Raw genomic sequence first — 15,401 nt, 5'->3', positions numbered from 1 at the left:
TTGTCCCATGCATGTGAAATGACTAGATTATAGGTGAGTCAGCTATTTATACTGGCTTCTTTATTGATAAATGGGCATTCCCACACTAGCACTTACTGGTGTTGACTAATATTGAACAGTATAGAAACTATAAAATTTAGCAGGTCTGTTGCAGGTGCAGTGACCAAGTGAAAACCTAACTTTAATAAGCATATCTCATTTTAAGCATAATGACCCCAACTAAAATGGATATAGAATTATGTTAGACAAGATTAGTATCGTCTTTCTATGATAAAATATTTTTAACTCTTCATTCTGGTGGCTTCTTTTTAGATATTGTCTGTAAACACATTGGGCTTATTTCAACTATTTTTATTTTATTTTATTTTTTAGGTTTTAATGCTAATTTTTTAGAGAGAGAGAGCATGCTAGCATGGAAGGGGCAGAGAGAGAGGGAGGTAGAGAATCCCAAGCAGGCTCTTCCCTGTCAGTGCAGAGCCCAACATGGGGCTCCAATTCACTAACCCTAAGATCATGACCTGAGCAGAAATGAGAGTTGAACGTTTAACTCTGAACAACCCAGATGCCCTATTTCAATTATTTTTAAAGAGTGAAGAAACTTTTCCTATAAATGTCTTAAACAGATCCCTAATGGTAGACATTCCATCATAATAGATCGCCCTCCCCCACCCACCCCCACCCCCCACCCCGACATCTGTTCTTCTAGTTTGAAGACCAGTATCTTTGTCTATATAAGTTAATGTTTTCTCACACTAATACAAAGGTCTAACTATTCTCATTAAAGAAAATAACACACTGTATGTATTATTTCTAGACTTCTGCCTTCTTAAACACTCTGAAAGCAGGCTGCCCATTAAAATATGACAATTCTCTCTAATTGGATTGTGAAGATGCTATGGACTAAACTGTATTCCTGCAAAATTCTTATGTTGAAGTCCTAACCCCTAATGTGACTGTATCTGGAGACTATCTTTAGCATAAAATAACATAAATTAAGTTTATGTGAAGTCATAAATGTGGGACCCTGATTTAATAGGACCATGTCCTAATAATAAAAGGAAGAGGGGTGCCTTGGTGTCTCAGTTATTTAAGCATCTGACTTCAGCTCAGGTCATGGTCTCAAAGTTTGTGAGTTTGAGCCCCACATTGGGCTCTCTACTATCAGCACAGAGCCTGCTTCGGATCCTGTGTCTCCCTCTCTCTCTGCCCTTCCTCCGTTTTCTCTTTGACACTCTCACTCTCAATAAATGAATGAATGAATGAATGAATGAATGAAGAGAAAGAGATCTTTCCGTGTCCTGTCTCCCCTTCTCTTCTCTCTCTGCACACCCTCTCCCAGTCTCCACCCCCAGGTTATGTAAGGACTCAGCAGGAAGGTGTGGGTAGCTATCTGCAAGCCAGGAAGGGAGCTTTTACTAGAAACTGAATCCTGCCAAACTTTGAACTTGGACTTTCTAGCCTCTAGAAATGTGAGAAAATAAATTTCTGCTGTTTAAGCCACTCAGTCTATGGTGTTTTATTATGGCAGCCTGAGCTGACTAATACAGCAGTTTATAATTAGTGTGTTTTGATAGATCTGTTGGAATGAACAAGCTGCACCATAGATTTTAAAACAAACTGATTGATTATGAATTGTGCCTAATTGGACAATAGCTACAGACAAAAATCAACACTTTCTTACAATTACAGGATGAAAAGTATCTTTTATAATGTCACTGCTATATTTAACAAAGGCTTTAAAATACTATGCTAGTTAAGTATGTGTCTACAATATCTGTAACAGCAGTTTAAAATCCTTAAGTTTGATAACTATATAATAATTAAGATAACTTGTATTTATTGAACACTTATCTTCTGGGAGACAATTAAATTGCATTATTTAAATCTCCTATTATAAGGTACATACTATTTTTCCCATTTCACAAATGATGAAATTGACAATAGGCATGCAAGTGAGAATGGCTGATATTCTTGATGCATTTAAGACCATGGTATCCAATGCTATGCTTTGGATATCATGCTACTTTGCTCTTTGTTCTCTTTTTGTAGATGACGTTGAGACCATTTTTCTGTCACGAATATGTTTTTTTCTTTTTACTTCAAACGAGAAAAAGAATCTACCAGGATAAGAGCTGCCTCACTTAAAATCACTTTATAGTCTTTCATCCTTGAGTTTGTACTCAGAATTAGTTTGATTGAATATTTATGTCATCTCTTGCATAGGGCTAACCTTACTCCTTAGAAAGTTTAAACATATAATTTATTCTGAGAGTGACAATTTCAGTTTTGAAAATGACTTACTCTTTTCTCTACCTATGAAGAGTTAAAAAAAAAAAAAACAAAGAGAGAGCCATCTGTCTCTGTTATGCTATGAAACATCCAGAACGAATCAAGTATGTCTCCCTTTTTGTTAGATTATATGTTTCTCAATGAGTTCAGGCCATGTAGAGCTTCTGGAAATTTGTGGGAGCCGCCAATAGGCATACCAATGGCCCACAGCATGGGTCAGGATAACCTCCTGTCTATCCAGCTTCTCCTAGACCATCAAAATGGAAAGAGGAGAGTGAGAATCATGCACTCAGCAAATTCTCCCATGGACCTTAGGAAAAGGGAGCAGAGCCAAATGGCTAATAAATACAGTAGCAGGAAGCAAACGTTGAAATGGTAGCACTTTCCAGTGTTTTCTGCCATGAATGTCTACTGGGAGAATCAGTACTACCTAGTCCATCATTATCCAGATATTGGCTTCTTAGCCAAAACAGGCTATTACCATATTTTCCCCAAGTCTAGGGTTTATATATGTCAGAGAAAAGAATAAAACTAGCAAATACAAACACAAATTCATCAAATGAACAGCCAAATGTATGTCATCCAACAGCAATATTTTAGGTATAATATCTACAAAGAGGGAATAATTTCTCCTATGAGATACAACTTACTATTCTAGCAGCTGGTTATGATAAAGACTTGTGGAAAGCATTCCTTGAGAGGATAGGACACCCACTGAGTTACAGAGGTAGCTGCATGGACAGGTGAGTCAGAACAGGTTTCCCAAATCCTCTACTTGTGCTGTAGACTTTAGCCAGATGCCTAGTCCATGGCCATATTACTGTGACCATCTTAAATGGATTAAGAAAGAAAAAAAATATGGAAAATTAAACTAATAAATAGAACACGGGCAGTTAAGGTACACATAAAGGGAGAAAAAATAGGTACAAAGAGATAAGAGGATTTAAAGAGCAATCAGTGATTACAAAAAAAGAATTGGAATCAGAAAAATAAAATTTTAATCAAGAAAGAGAATTACAATACAAATGAAAATATTAAAAGGAAAATTTAATAATATGTAAAAATAGACCTATCTCAATGTTGTTTAAAACATGAGTAGGTAGGATTGTAGAACGAGAGTAAGAATTAAGAACTAAAAATATTGAGTATAGATAGCAATATGAAAACTATGACAATAAACATGACCAAGAAAAACTTTAAAAAGTTAAAAATGATTAGACAACTAGATAATTTTATTAAACAGCTATACAAAAAGCAATGGAAATAAATCAAGGCAATAGAAGAACTAAAAACATAACATGAATCTTGATTCTATCAAGTATGAGGCCTTAGTGATGTTATGCTTAGTATCAACAAGGACAGTGGCATGAACTAAATATGGCAATCAAAAACTTCTACATAGCAGATGTTAGTAATTCCATGGAAGAAAAAACTATTCTACATCTATCTGAATACACTTATCTGTTTGTACTTGAAAGACTAGCATTTCAGATGACATAGAAAAAACTTTGTAAACTTTTTGCTAGAAGGGGAAAGGAAAAACATTTCCATTTTAGTATAAACTGAAGTGCTTATGTATGATTATCCATACCAAGATAAACTATCTCAGCTTGGGCATATTTCTTTGTGAATCTGCTTTGGCACCCAAGAATAATCTTCAAGAACCAGAAAAATGAACTCTGTGAATCAAACAGCTGACGAATTTATTAAGATATGGCCCATAAAAGTCTGGGTTTTATCCTGGTGTGAAATCCTTTTCTGGATAAAGAATAAATAGGTCTGTGATATTTTTTAAGTTTGTTTAATTGTTTTGAGAGAGAGCATGTACACACAAATGTGCAGTCATGCATATGCTAGCGGGGGAGTAGCAGAGAGAAAGAGGGAGAGAGGTTCTGCACTGTCACCACAGAGCCCCACACGAGGCTCAAACTCCTAAACCATGAGATCAAGACCTGAGCTGAAATCCAGAGTCAAATGCTTAACTGATGGAGCCACCCAGGTGCCCGCTGTTCTATAATTTTTGAATTCCATATTTAGCCTTCCCTTTGTTGGGAGTTCAGTAGTGGAGAATGATATGGCAAACAGCCTTGAGATGGTAGATGAGTCTGTGTGAGCTATTAATGCCTATATTAGTTTGTCCATACAAAAAAAAAAAAAAAAAGGAAAAGAAAAAGTTAAAACCAGAGAGACAGCAAGGGAAACAGTAGGTTGAGTCACAAGGGAGGAAGCTCTGGGCTATAGTGAAGGGCAGGCACATAATAAAATGTCTGAAAGATGGGATGCATAGATCTATGAGCTGGTAATTGGGGAACTTATAATATTGTTCTAGAGAAGTTTAAAGATCATTGATTAAGATGTTTATATTTTACTTGTCCCCTTAAGGACCAGTCCCCTAGAGAGACCTCAGTGAGATCACAATTTGGCTTTAGCTTAGTCCCTATCCTTCACTGGCCCAGCCAGCTTACAGCATTCTCCTGTCCCCTGTTCTTGTACCCAATGTCTTTGTATTGTCCAAAGCCACTTGATGCACCAAGAATCCACATACAGCCACCTTCTTTACACCCTTTGAAGCACTTTGGGCTAAACCTTTTATTTCCACTCAGACTCACAGTCCCACACTCAATTAGAAGTCAGCTGGATCTAAAAGGAAAACAATTAGATTATATTAAATGATACCAGAAGTATCAATAGCTGATAACCCACACCCACTTCCAAACCCTTTGAGAAAAACTGACATTTTAAAATAAGACACTTTAACTGCAATGAATATTCAATTGGTGGTAATTCAGTCACTATGAGAAAGTGAGAAAAGGAAATAAAATATCAGGGATTGTGGGAGAAATCAGGGAAGGGTGTTTTTAATAACTTCTAAGGTATATAATTTAAGTGGTATATAACCTTCATGGTTATATAACCTTAAGTGGTATATAATACTTCATGTCCAAATCACATTCTTGAAATGTTGATGTTTGCTGATTAATGCCTGATCACATCTTTCCTGTGATTTTTGTCCAATTTTTGCATACATTATCTAATGTAATACAGGTATGAGATTCATTTTGGTTACTTCTTTGATGAAACTTTTTGTCTTATTGGCACCACAAATTAGGAGTGTAATCTTTGTCATGATCCAGTTTCTTTCCAGGCCATAATAATTGAATTTGTGCTCATTAGACCAATGAATTTTTGTTTTGGGTAGAACAAGTTCTATTTTATTAAAAAATACAAGGTGAAATGACCTCTGTAGATGAAAAAAAAAAGAAAAATCAACATAACTAAAAGCATAGTTAGAATGAAACATGCTTGTATATCTTTGATTGACTGAAGGATATGATGTACAGATATTATTGTACACACATAATTCTCTCTAGTCCCATTATGAAAAAACATTTCCCATTATGAAAAAACTACATCTGTGCAGCAGAACACTGATAGGAGCCTTGTCTGTTTTCTGCTGGTATTTCTTATTCTTCAAGTTACTCTTCTTTTGCTGGGTATAAAGGCATAGTCCAGAGAGTCAGTTCCAAGGAAATGGACACAAAATTGGGACATTGTCATATCTGAATATGATGTGAACCTGGGGGGGAGAAATAAAATATGGCAAAAAGATGAGACTGAGAAAACAGGTACATAAATAATCTGAAGAGAACTTCAGAAGCAGGAGAACTTCTAGTTTTAAAGTGAACAGTACACATTTGCCTCATGGCCTCTTCTTATTTCTGAGTGCATCAGAAAACATGAGAAATATTAACCATGGACTCCTACAGACCTGGGCCTGAATTCTAATTCCGGGTATTACTCAGATGTGAATTTGGAGGAGTAATTTTTACCTCTCTATCCCTTGATTTCTTCATGTAAGAAATTAGGGTTAGATGTGTTTACTCCATTTTACATAGGCCTTGGAAGAACCAAATAGAATTATTGGCGTGAACTTCTTTATGCTATTAACTTATTTAAGCACAAGGTTGTCATTTCTTCATAGAATTTCTCTCAAGAAACAAATGTTAACAGCACATTATTTTAACTGATAAGCGCTCAGCCTTACCAATACAGTTATTTCTATCCATAGGGAATGCCAAGTCAAGCATACAATGATACATAAAGAATATTCATTTTAGCAATAATTTGATAATGTTTTACTGGATCTATGTGGTAGATTAATATGTGGCTATTCAATTGTTGGTGTACTATGTTTGTACTAATAGGGAGTATTTTACAAATATAGTTTATAAAAACTGTTCGAAGAAAAATATATATTAATGTTAAGGATTGAGTGTCCGTATCCCTCCCACATTCATACGTTGAAGCCCTAACCTTCAATGTGATGTTATTTGGAAAGAGAACTTTTGGGAGATGATTAGGGTTAGATGGGGTCTTAAGGGAAGTGCCCTCATGATGGGATTAGTGCCCTTACAAGACAAGATACCAGAGAACTTGCTTTCTTTTTTGCTATGGGCATTCAAAGAGATCATAACACATAACCAGAGATAAATTACTGTTGCTTGAGCCACACAGTCTGTGATATTTGTTATGGCAGCCCAAGCTAAGATAGTTTCATAAACTTATTTAGTTAAAAACCCTAATATGTGTAAATTAAGGTGATAAAGCAGAAGAAGAGACACCAAACACTTTACAGTGGTTAGCAGTGAGATTTAACATTCAGTGTTTCTCACTTTTTTCTCTATAAATTTTTACAAGATATAAACATTTTCTAAAGTGTGTGCATTATCCTTCTGATTAGAAAAGAGAAAAAAGGTACTTTTACTTAAAAAACTAAATCTCAATTGAAATTTTAGAAAGAATTCTCGAGTTTAAAGTAAAAAAGAGTGAAACTATTCTTGATCATGTTAACCATGTACATACCTTAGGCAACTTGCTAGAGCTTTCTAAGCCTCAGTCCCTTCATTTGTAAATTTTGTAGAACAGTGTTAGCCCTCCCAAAGATCCTGGGATTTAGTAGGGGGAAAACTGAGATAAAACACAAGAAAATTTTTAGAAACCATAAAAGTATTTTTCCTATGTACAGTATATCATAAATAACTTTGTCACTACATATATTAAGAAAACCTATTTCTGAATAAGAAAGAAGGAGGGAACAATATTTAGGCATGAGAACTTTAAGACTCAGCACACAAAGATGCTTTAAAAAAGTTATTCAACCATATAAAAGGGAATGAAGATTGAAATTGTTAACTTCACCAACCCTGTCTGGGAACAAAGAGCACTTTTCTATTATTCTTTGATGTCACTTATTTCCAGTGGTATATTCTTATCTTTTTCAAAGCATTATACAGGTCTTCTCTGTCTGCTAATCTCATTTGCCATTCTTCTTTCCAATATCTCTGCATTTCAATCTTGGTGTACTTCAGAAAATAGTTCATATTCTTGTGATCAGACTAGATTAATCAAGATCTGTGGCTCCTTATCACTTTGAATAGTTCAATAGGACCTCTTGTAACAAAACAATATTCTGGATTTTCTTAAGAAAAGTGATACATGCCATTAAAGAAAACCCCAAACCTGTCTTTTATATCTTAATTGATGCTTAATTAACTTTAGCACTGTGTACAGTAAGGTATTAAAAAAGCAAGCTAAGGCTGATGTTGAACAGCTTTGCTGTGTATTTGACAGATCATTCACTCTGAAAAATATAGTACCATTTTCCTGTGACTTACCTTCATTTTACTGTAGGAGTAAAAAGCTTGATGAAATAAAGGTCACATATGGAATTAATTAAAAACCAAAACAAAGTAAACACCATGACATTGCTTCCTTAAAGGACAAGTTTTTGGAGTGCCTGGGTGGCTCAGTTGGCTGAGCATTTGATTTTGGCTGGGGTCATGATCTCGTGGTTCATGAGTTCAAGCCCTGCATTGGGCTCTGTGCTGACAGCTCAGAGCCTGGAGCCTGCTTCAGATTCTGTGTTTCCCTCTCTCTCTGCCCTTCCCCAACTCATGCTCTGTCTCTCTCTTGGTCTCTCAAAAAAATAAACATTAAAAAAAGAAAAAGGACAAGTTTTCTATGGAATAACTGGCACCCAAGGCTAAAAATATGTCTGTCCTTGGTAGCTTCTTTTCCTCAATAGATACATCACCTTGTCAGAAGATATATGGGTACCTTGTCATACGTATTTAGTCATGGACATCCCAAACTTCATATTTTCCATTAGAAAATTAGAAGGATAGAAAATTTGCAGTAAAGAAAACTAAAGGTCACAGGCTTTGAGTTGTCACTGCAAACTAAAAATGTAGTATGCAGTGTTTTCACATTAAATATGAAATGAATCTGCTTCCTAAGTATGTGCTTTTTTAGAAGAAAGTAAAGAAAGGTAGACTTCTCTATGTTCTCTAGGTTCAAAGATTGCGTAACTAGATTGAAACAGATATTTATATAAAACACAGGAAGATGTGAAAGTCATAAGTTGAGCTTTAGAAATGAAAATGGGGTTAATCCAGAAATACTTACGAAATGAAAATTCTTTGAGGGAAAGTGATTTTCTAAAAGGCTACTTGATGGTTACTAGTGTTTTATTTGTGTATGTACTGACTTTAATTGCAGTGGCCTTGAGATAAAATTCACACATCATACAATTCACCCATTTAAAGTGTACAATTCAATATTTTAGTGTATTCACATGATTGTGCAACCATTGCCACAATCTAATTTTGGCACATTTTCTTCTCTCCTGAAAGAAACTATGCACTCATGAGCAATCAGTTACCATTCCCACCTTCTTCCATCCTCTAACTCTGATGAATGGTTAATCTAAATTCTGTCTCCAGAGATTTACCTAAATATTTCATTTATAAGGAATCATATAATATGTGGCATTCTGTGATTGGCTTCTTTCTCTTGGCATAATGTTTTCAAGGTTTGTCATTGTTGTCATATGTGCCAATACTTTATTTTTACTGTGAAATAATATTCCGTTCTATAGATACATCAGATTTTATTTATCCATTCATCATTTGGATGTTTGGGTTGTTTCCACTTTTTGGTTATCATGAATAATGCTTCTCGGAACATTTATATCTGTTTTTGTGTTGATGCATTTTTTTTCTCATGGGTATATAAGTAGGAGTGGAATTGCTGGGTTCTATGGCATAGGTGATGAAATATTGCTGGGGATGGTGGATTTGAGACTCATTCAGAGAAGAATGATAAGAGTAAGATAATATGAAAATAAAGACCAGTAACACTACAGAGCAAGAGAGGCAAATGCTGGTTCAAGAGTATGTCCATATTTAAGCAGTTGATGGAAAGGTGAAATTGAAGAAGGAAGTAAAACAGAGCTGTTCAGAAACTGAAGAAGAAAGCCATGTCAGTGCTACAAATAGTTCATGAAGATCAAGAATAGAGACATGGATACTAAATGTGGCAAAAAGGAGATCAAGCGTTGGTGACCTTGGAGGGGACAATGTTTGTAGAATGAAGAAAGGAGTACTGCATAACAAAGGTTTCTGGAGTCAGGGGCAGGGACCTGGTCAATGTGGGGAAATAGTTAGCAATTTTGATTTTGAAAGGAAAGACTGTGATAGGGCTGCCATTCAAAGTAGGTAAGCATGTTTGTAATCAGAGAAGAGAAGTCATTACAAAGAAAGGAGTTCTGAGAGGGAACTGTTCACTGAGAAAAATACCAAGTGAGGTGGGAGAGTGTCAGACAACACAAGTGCAGCCTTTGAAATCAGGAAATACCATTCTAATAAGTCTACATTGATGAAGGGAGGGAAAGCTGTTTTCTGAGGGATTTTTATTTTAGTTCTAGAAAATGTTAAGTAGTTCATCGGATGATTATTCGACATTCCTTAAGCCTGTATTTTGTTCCAGAAACTGTTAAGTGCTTTAGGCATGAAATCTGATTCTCACAGCAATTTTATGGAGTACCATTGTTAATCACAATTTACAGATGACAAAACTGAGATTTAATGTTTAGGCAACTTAAAAGATCACAGAAAAATGAAAGTATGATTTAAACCCAGGCCTGTATAACTTAGCTTTTAACCAGTATATTAGTCTTTTTATTATGTTGGCCTCAATGTTTTCTGTGAATTAGAAGATTTCAATCTCTGACATTTGGAGTGTAGGATCTATGTTTGACTAGATCTGTGACTGTTTTAATGTGTAGGAATATAAATCTAGAGTAGATATGAATATGAAAGCTGAGGATGTTTCTGATTTCTAAATGTCTGTCTTTAACACAAGATGTGAAGACAGTGATGTGAATGTCTTGAGGCCACGTCCTACTCATGAAAACATAGCTCTGCGCCCTCTCCAGTAGGGGGCAGCACACACCAACATGCAGCCATTCACTGTGTCTGCAGACAGTGCAAAGAATACAGAGACCTTTGAAGAGTCCACTGTATGGAACTGGAGAGTGTGATGCTAAGTGAAATAAGCCATAGGGAGAAAGATACCATATGTTTTCACTCTTATGTGGATCCTGAGAAACTTAACAGAAACCCATGGGGGAGGGGAAGAAAAAAAAAAAAAAAAAAGAGGTTAGAGTGGGAGAGAGCCAAAGCAAAAGAGACTCTTAAAAACTGAGAACAAACTGAGGGTTGATGGGGGGTGGGAGCACTATTTTATTAGTGTTCAAATCACCATTATTTCATCAGATACATTGTTTTGAAAAATTCTTTAAGCTTGGTGCAATTAATTCACAGACCAAAAAATAAAATTATGGCAGATTGTGGAGGACACAGACTAGGAATTTTAGAAATAAAAGAAAGCTATAACCCAGCTAGTGATAGCTTTTTGCTTAAAGAGAAACATCATGTTTCAAGGCAACCTTAGACACTTTCCTTAATAAACACAATTTAAAAATACATTAATTCTAGATCCAGAGTGTTCAGTTACCTGTAGAAAACAAGCTAAGATGTGCTGAGTGATCTCATTATATGCATATTAGTTAATAGACAATATTTTATAGCTAAAAAATAAAGGCTTAAGTGGGTATTGTACTTTACCTAGTGTCATGTAGCTGGCAAAGACAGGATTCAAACATACGCCTAACTCCAGATCTCATGATCTTTCTAAAAACCACACCACATCATTCTCACGATCCTACTGTAAGTATTTGGATCTACCATATAGAATGCTTTCTCATGAGTAAAGAATCCTAAGGACTGAAGCCAAGAAGGCTCAGAAGAACCAGAACCAGTAACAAAGTAAATTTATCTTCCCAAAGTTTCCTTTTCCACTTTTCTGTTAGTATATGTCAGAAGCCATTCCCTAAGTAGGAGGAAGAACTCTAGATACAGACAGGATCTGTCATCTACAAAAACAATGGAAGAGCCAGGCCCTGAAAGAACAACCTCCTTCTGGGGCCCCTGTGCCTCTCTTCCCTGGAACATTCTCCTATTCAGAAAGCCGGTTTTCTTCCATCTTCTCCTGGATCATTCCCTTTGATGTGCTGGGCTGGGCTTCCTTCTCTGACTTTTCAGACAACCTTTTAGACAAACCTTTTATTCCAACCTTTCAGACAAACCCTGTACCAAAAAATGTCAAGGCTTTACCATGAGGTCTAGTAACTGATCTGTGAAGTACCTTCAATAATGGCTGCGCTTTGTAATAAAGTTTTCGCATATTTTACAAACTAATCAAGGCATAATTGAAATCCAGTCAACTATACATATTTAAAGTATGCAGTTGGGTTATTTCACATTTGCATATATCTCTAACACCATCACCTTAATGAGGGTAACACCTATGGCCATAACTCCAAAAAGTTTCCTTATGCCCATTTGTGATGTTCTGATTTATAATAAATATTTGGCTTTGTCCCCACCTCTGGCACAGATCTTCTAAAACCCTGGGAATTTTCTAAGCTATAAAAGCAATAAAGGTGTATTTTGTTATTCACAATAAGCCCTTACAGCCGCCTGAGCTCATGTCCATGAGGTGACTTTTGGAAAGCCCCTAGATAACCACAGAATGGGGTTTGGTTACCAAAGGAACCAACGATGTAATTAGATGCTTGAAACTTTTAGTACTATCCCACACTTTCTGGTACAGAGAGTGGAAGTTTGAATTAATCATCTGGGGTCAATGATTCAATCAGTTGTGCCTACACAATGAAGCCTTTGTCAAAACCCAAAAGGATAGGTTCCAAGAACTTTGGTGGGGTGAGCACGAGGAAGTGCTACCAGAGTGGCATGCTTGGAGAGGATATGAATGCCACTCACTCTTTCCCACCTACTTCGCTGATGCCTCTCTTCCATAAGGCTGTTCCTGAGTTGTATCCTTTTAGAATAAGTCGATATTCCAATAAGTAAACTGTGTTCCTGAGTTCTGTGAGCCATTCTAACAAATGATGGAGCTGGAAGAGGGGATGAAGAGCTTCTCATTTATAATGGGCTGGTCAGAAGCACAGATAACAACCTAGACTTTTTATCGTTGTCTGATGTGGGAGGAAGTCCTGTGGGACTGAGCCCTTAACCTGTGAGATCTGATGTTGTCTCTAGAGAGATATCATCAGAATTGAGTTAGAGGACACTGAGCTGGTATCTGGAGAATCAGAATTGCTTGGTATGGCAAAAGAACAAAAACAAGGAAAACATGAACTCAATATATCTGGTGTCAAATAAAATATTGAGAGTAGTAATGAAGTAGTAAGTCGACAGAACACAGAAATTTTCCTTTGTACCTTTGCAACCCATCTGTTAACTCCATTCCTGTCCACAGCCAGCCATTGCTCTGTTTTTGGTCATCATAGATTTGTTTACAAGATCTTGAATTTATATAAATAGAATCATGTAATATGTAGATAGTGTGTGAATGGTCAACAAACACAACAAAAAGATGCTCAATAGTTTTAGTCATCAGCAAAAAGTAAATTAAAACTACAGTGCGATACTGATACATACTGATTTGATTAGCTAAAATTACAAAGTTGGACTTCTTCAAGTGTTGACAATGATGTAAAGCAACTAGGGCTCATATATATACATATATATATACACATACAGCTATGGGGATGGAAAATGGTACAACCACTTTGAAAAAGTAGTTGGACAATTTGTTAAAAAGTTAAATGTCACCTACCATATGATCCAGCCATTCTACTTTAAGGAATTCATCCAAGAGAAGTGAAAGCCTATGTCCACACCAAGACTTGTATGTGGATATTCATAACGGCTGAATTTGTAATAGCCTCAAACTTAAAAAACAAATGTCCATCCATATGTAAAAAGATAAATTATGGTATATTGATACAATGTAAAATTACTGAGCAAGAAAAAGGATAAACTATTGATACATTCAACAACATGGCTGAATCTTAAGGGCTTTATGTTTTTATTTTATTTTATTATTTTTTTTAATATTTTTATTTATTTAATTTACATCTAAGTTAGTTACCTTATAGTGCAACAATGATTTTAGGGGTAGATTCCTTAATGCCCCTTACCCATTTAGCCCATCCCCCCTCCCACAACCCCTCTAGTAGCCCTCTCATTGTTCTCCATATGTTTTGTCCCCCTCCCTGTTTTTATATTATTTTTGCTTCCCTTCCCTTCATCTGTTCTGTGTCTTAAAGTCCTCATATGGGCGAAGTCATATGATATTTGTCTTTCTCTGACTGACTAATTTTGCTTGGCATAATGCCCTCTAGTTCCACCCATATAGTTGCAAATGGCAAGATTTCATTCTTTTTGATTCCCAAGTAATAATCCATTGTATATATATACCAAATCTTCTTTATCCATTCATCCATCGATAGACATTTGGGCTCATTCCATACTTTGGCTATTGTCGATAGCACTGCTATAAACATTGGGGTGCATGTGCCCCTTCGAAACAGCATACCTGTATCCCTTGGATAAATACCTAGTAGTACAATTGCTGGGTCATAGGGTAGTTCTATTTTCAATTTTTTGAAGAACCTCCATACTGTTTTCCAGAGTGGCTGCACTAGTTTGCATTCCCACCAGCAGTGCAGAAGAGATCCTCTTTCTCCACATCCTCCCCAACATCTGTTGTTGCCTGAGTTGTTGATGTTAAGCATTCTGACAGGGGTGAGGTGGTATCTCATTGTGGTTTTGATTTGTATTTCCCTGATGATGAGTGACGTTGAGCATTTTTTCATGTGTAAGCTGGCCATCTGGATGTCTTCTTTGGAGAAGTGTCTATTCATGTCTTTTGCCCATTTCTTCACTGGATTATTTGTTTTTGGGTGTTGAGTTTGATAAGTTCTTTATAGATTTTGGATACTAACTCTTTATCTGATATGTCGTTTGCAAATATCTCTCCCATTCTGTCAGTTGCCTTTTAGTTTTGCTGATTGTTTCCTTGGCTGTGCAGAAGCTTTTTATTTTGATGAGGTCTCAATAGTTCACTTTTGTTTTTGTTTCCCTTGTCTCTGGAGATGTGTTCAGTAAGAAGTTGCTGCGGCCAAAGTCAAAGAGGTTTTTGCCTGCTTTCTTCTTGAGGATTTTGATGGCTCCCTGTTTTACATTTAGGTCTTTTATCCATTTTGAGTTTATTTTTGTGTATGGTGTAAGAAAGTGTTTCAGGTTCATTTTTCCACATGTTGCTGTCCAGTTTTCCCAGCACCACTTGATGAAGAGACCATCTTTTTTCCACTGAATATTCTTCCCTGCTTTGTCAAAGATTAGTTTGCCATACGTTTGTGGGTCCATTCTGGGTTCTCTATTCTGTTCCATTGATCTGAGTGTCCTTGTGCCAGTACCATACTGTCTTGATGATTTCAGCTTTGTAATACAGCTTGAATTCTGGGATTGTGATGCCTCCTGCTTTGGTTTTCTTTTTCAAGATTGCCTTGCATATTTGGGGTCTTTTCTGGTTCCATACAAATTTTAGGATTGTTTGTTCTCACTCTGTGAAGAATGCTGGTATTATCTTGTTAGGGATTGCATTGAATATGTAGATTGCTTTGGGTAATATTGACATTTTAATAATATTTGTTCTTCCTATCCAGGAACATGGAATATTTTTCCATTTTTTGTATCTTCAATTTCTTTCATAAGCTTTCTATAGTTTTCAAAATTTCAAGATATAAAATCAATGCATAGAAATCGGTTGGATTCTTATACACCAACAATGAAGCAACAGAAAGAGAAATCAAGGAATCAATCCCATTTACAATTGCACCA

The sequence above is a fragment of the Puma concolor genome, chromosome A2 (assembly GCF_028749965.1).
Source record: "Puma concolor isolate L17-30 chromosome A2, mPumCon1.1.hap2, whole genome shotgun sequence".
NCBI lineage: Eukaryota > Metazoa > Chordata > Mammalia > Carnivora > Felidae > Puma > Puma concolor.
The sequence above is the reverse complement of the archived record's forward strand: the minus strand, read 5'-3'. Positions refer to the sequence as shown.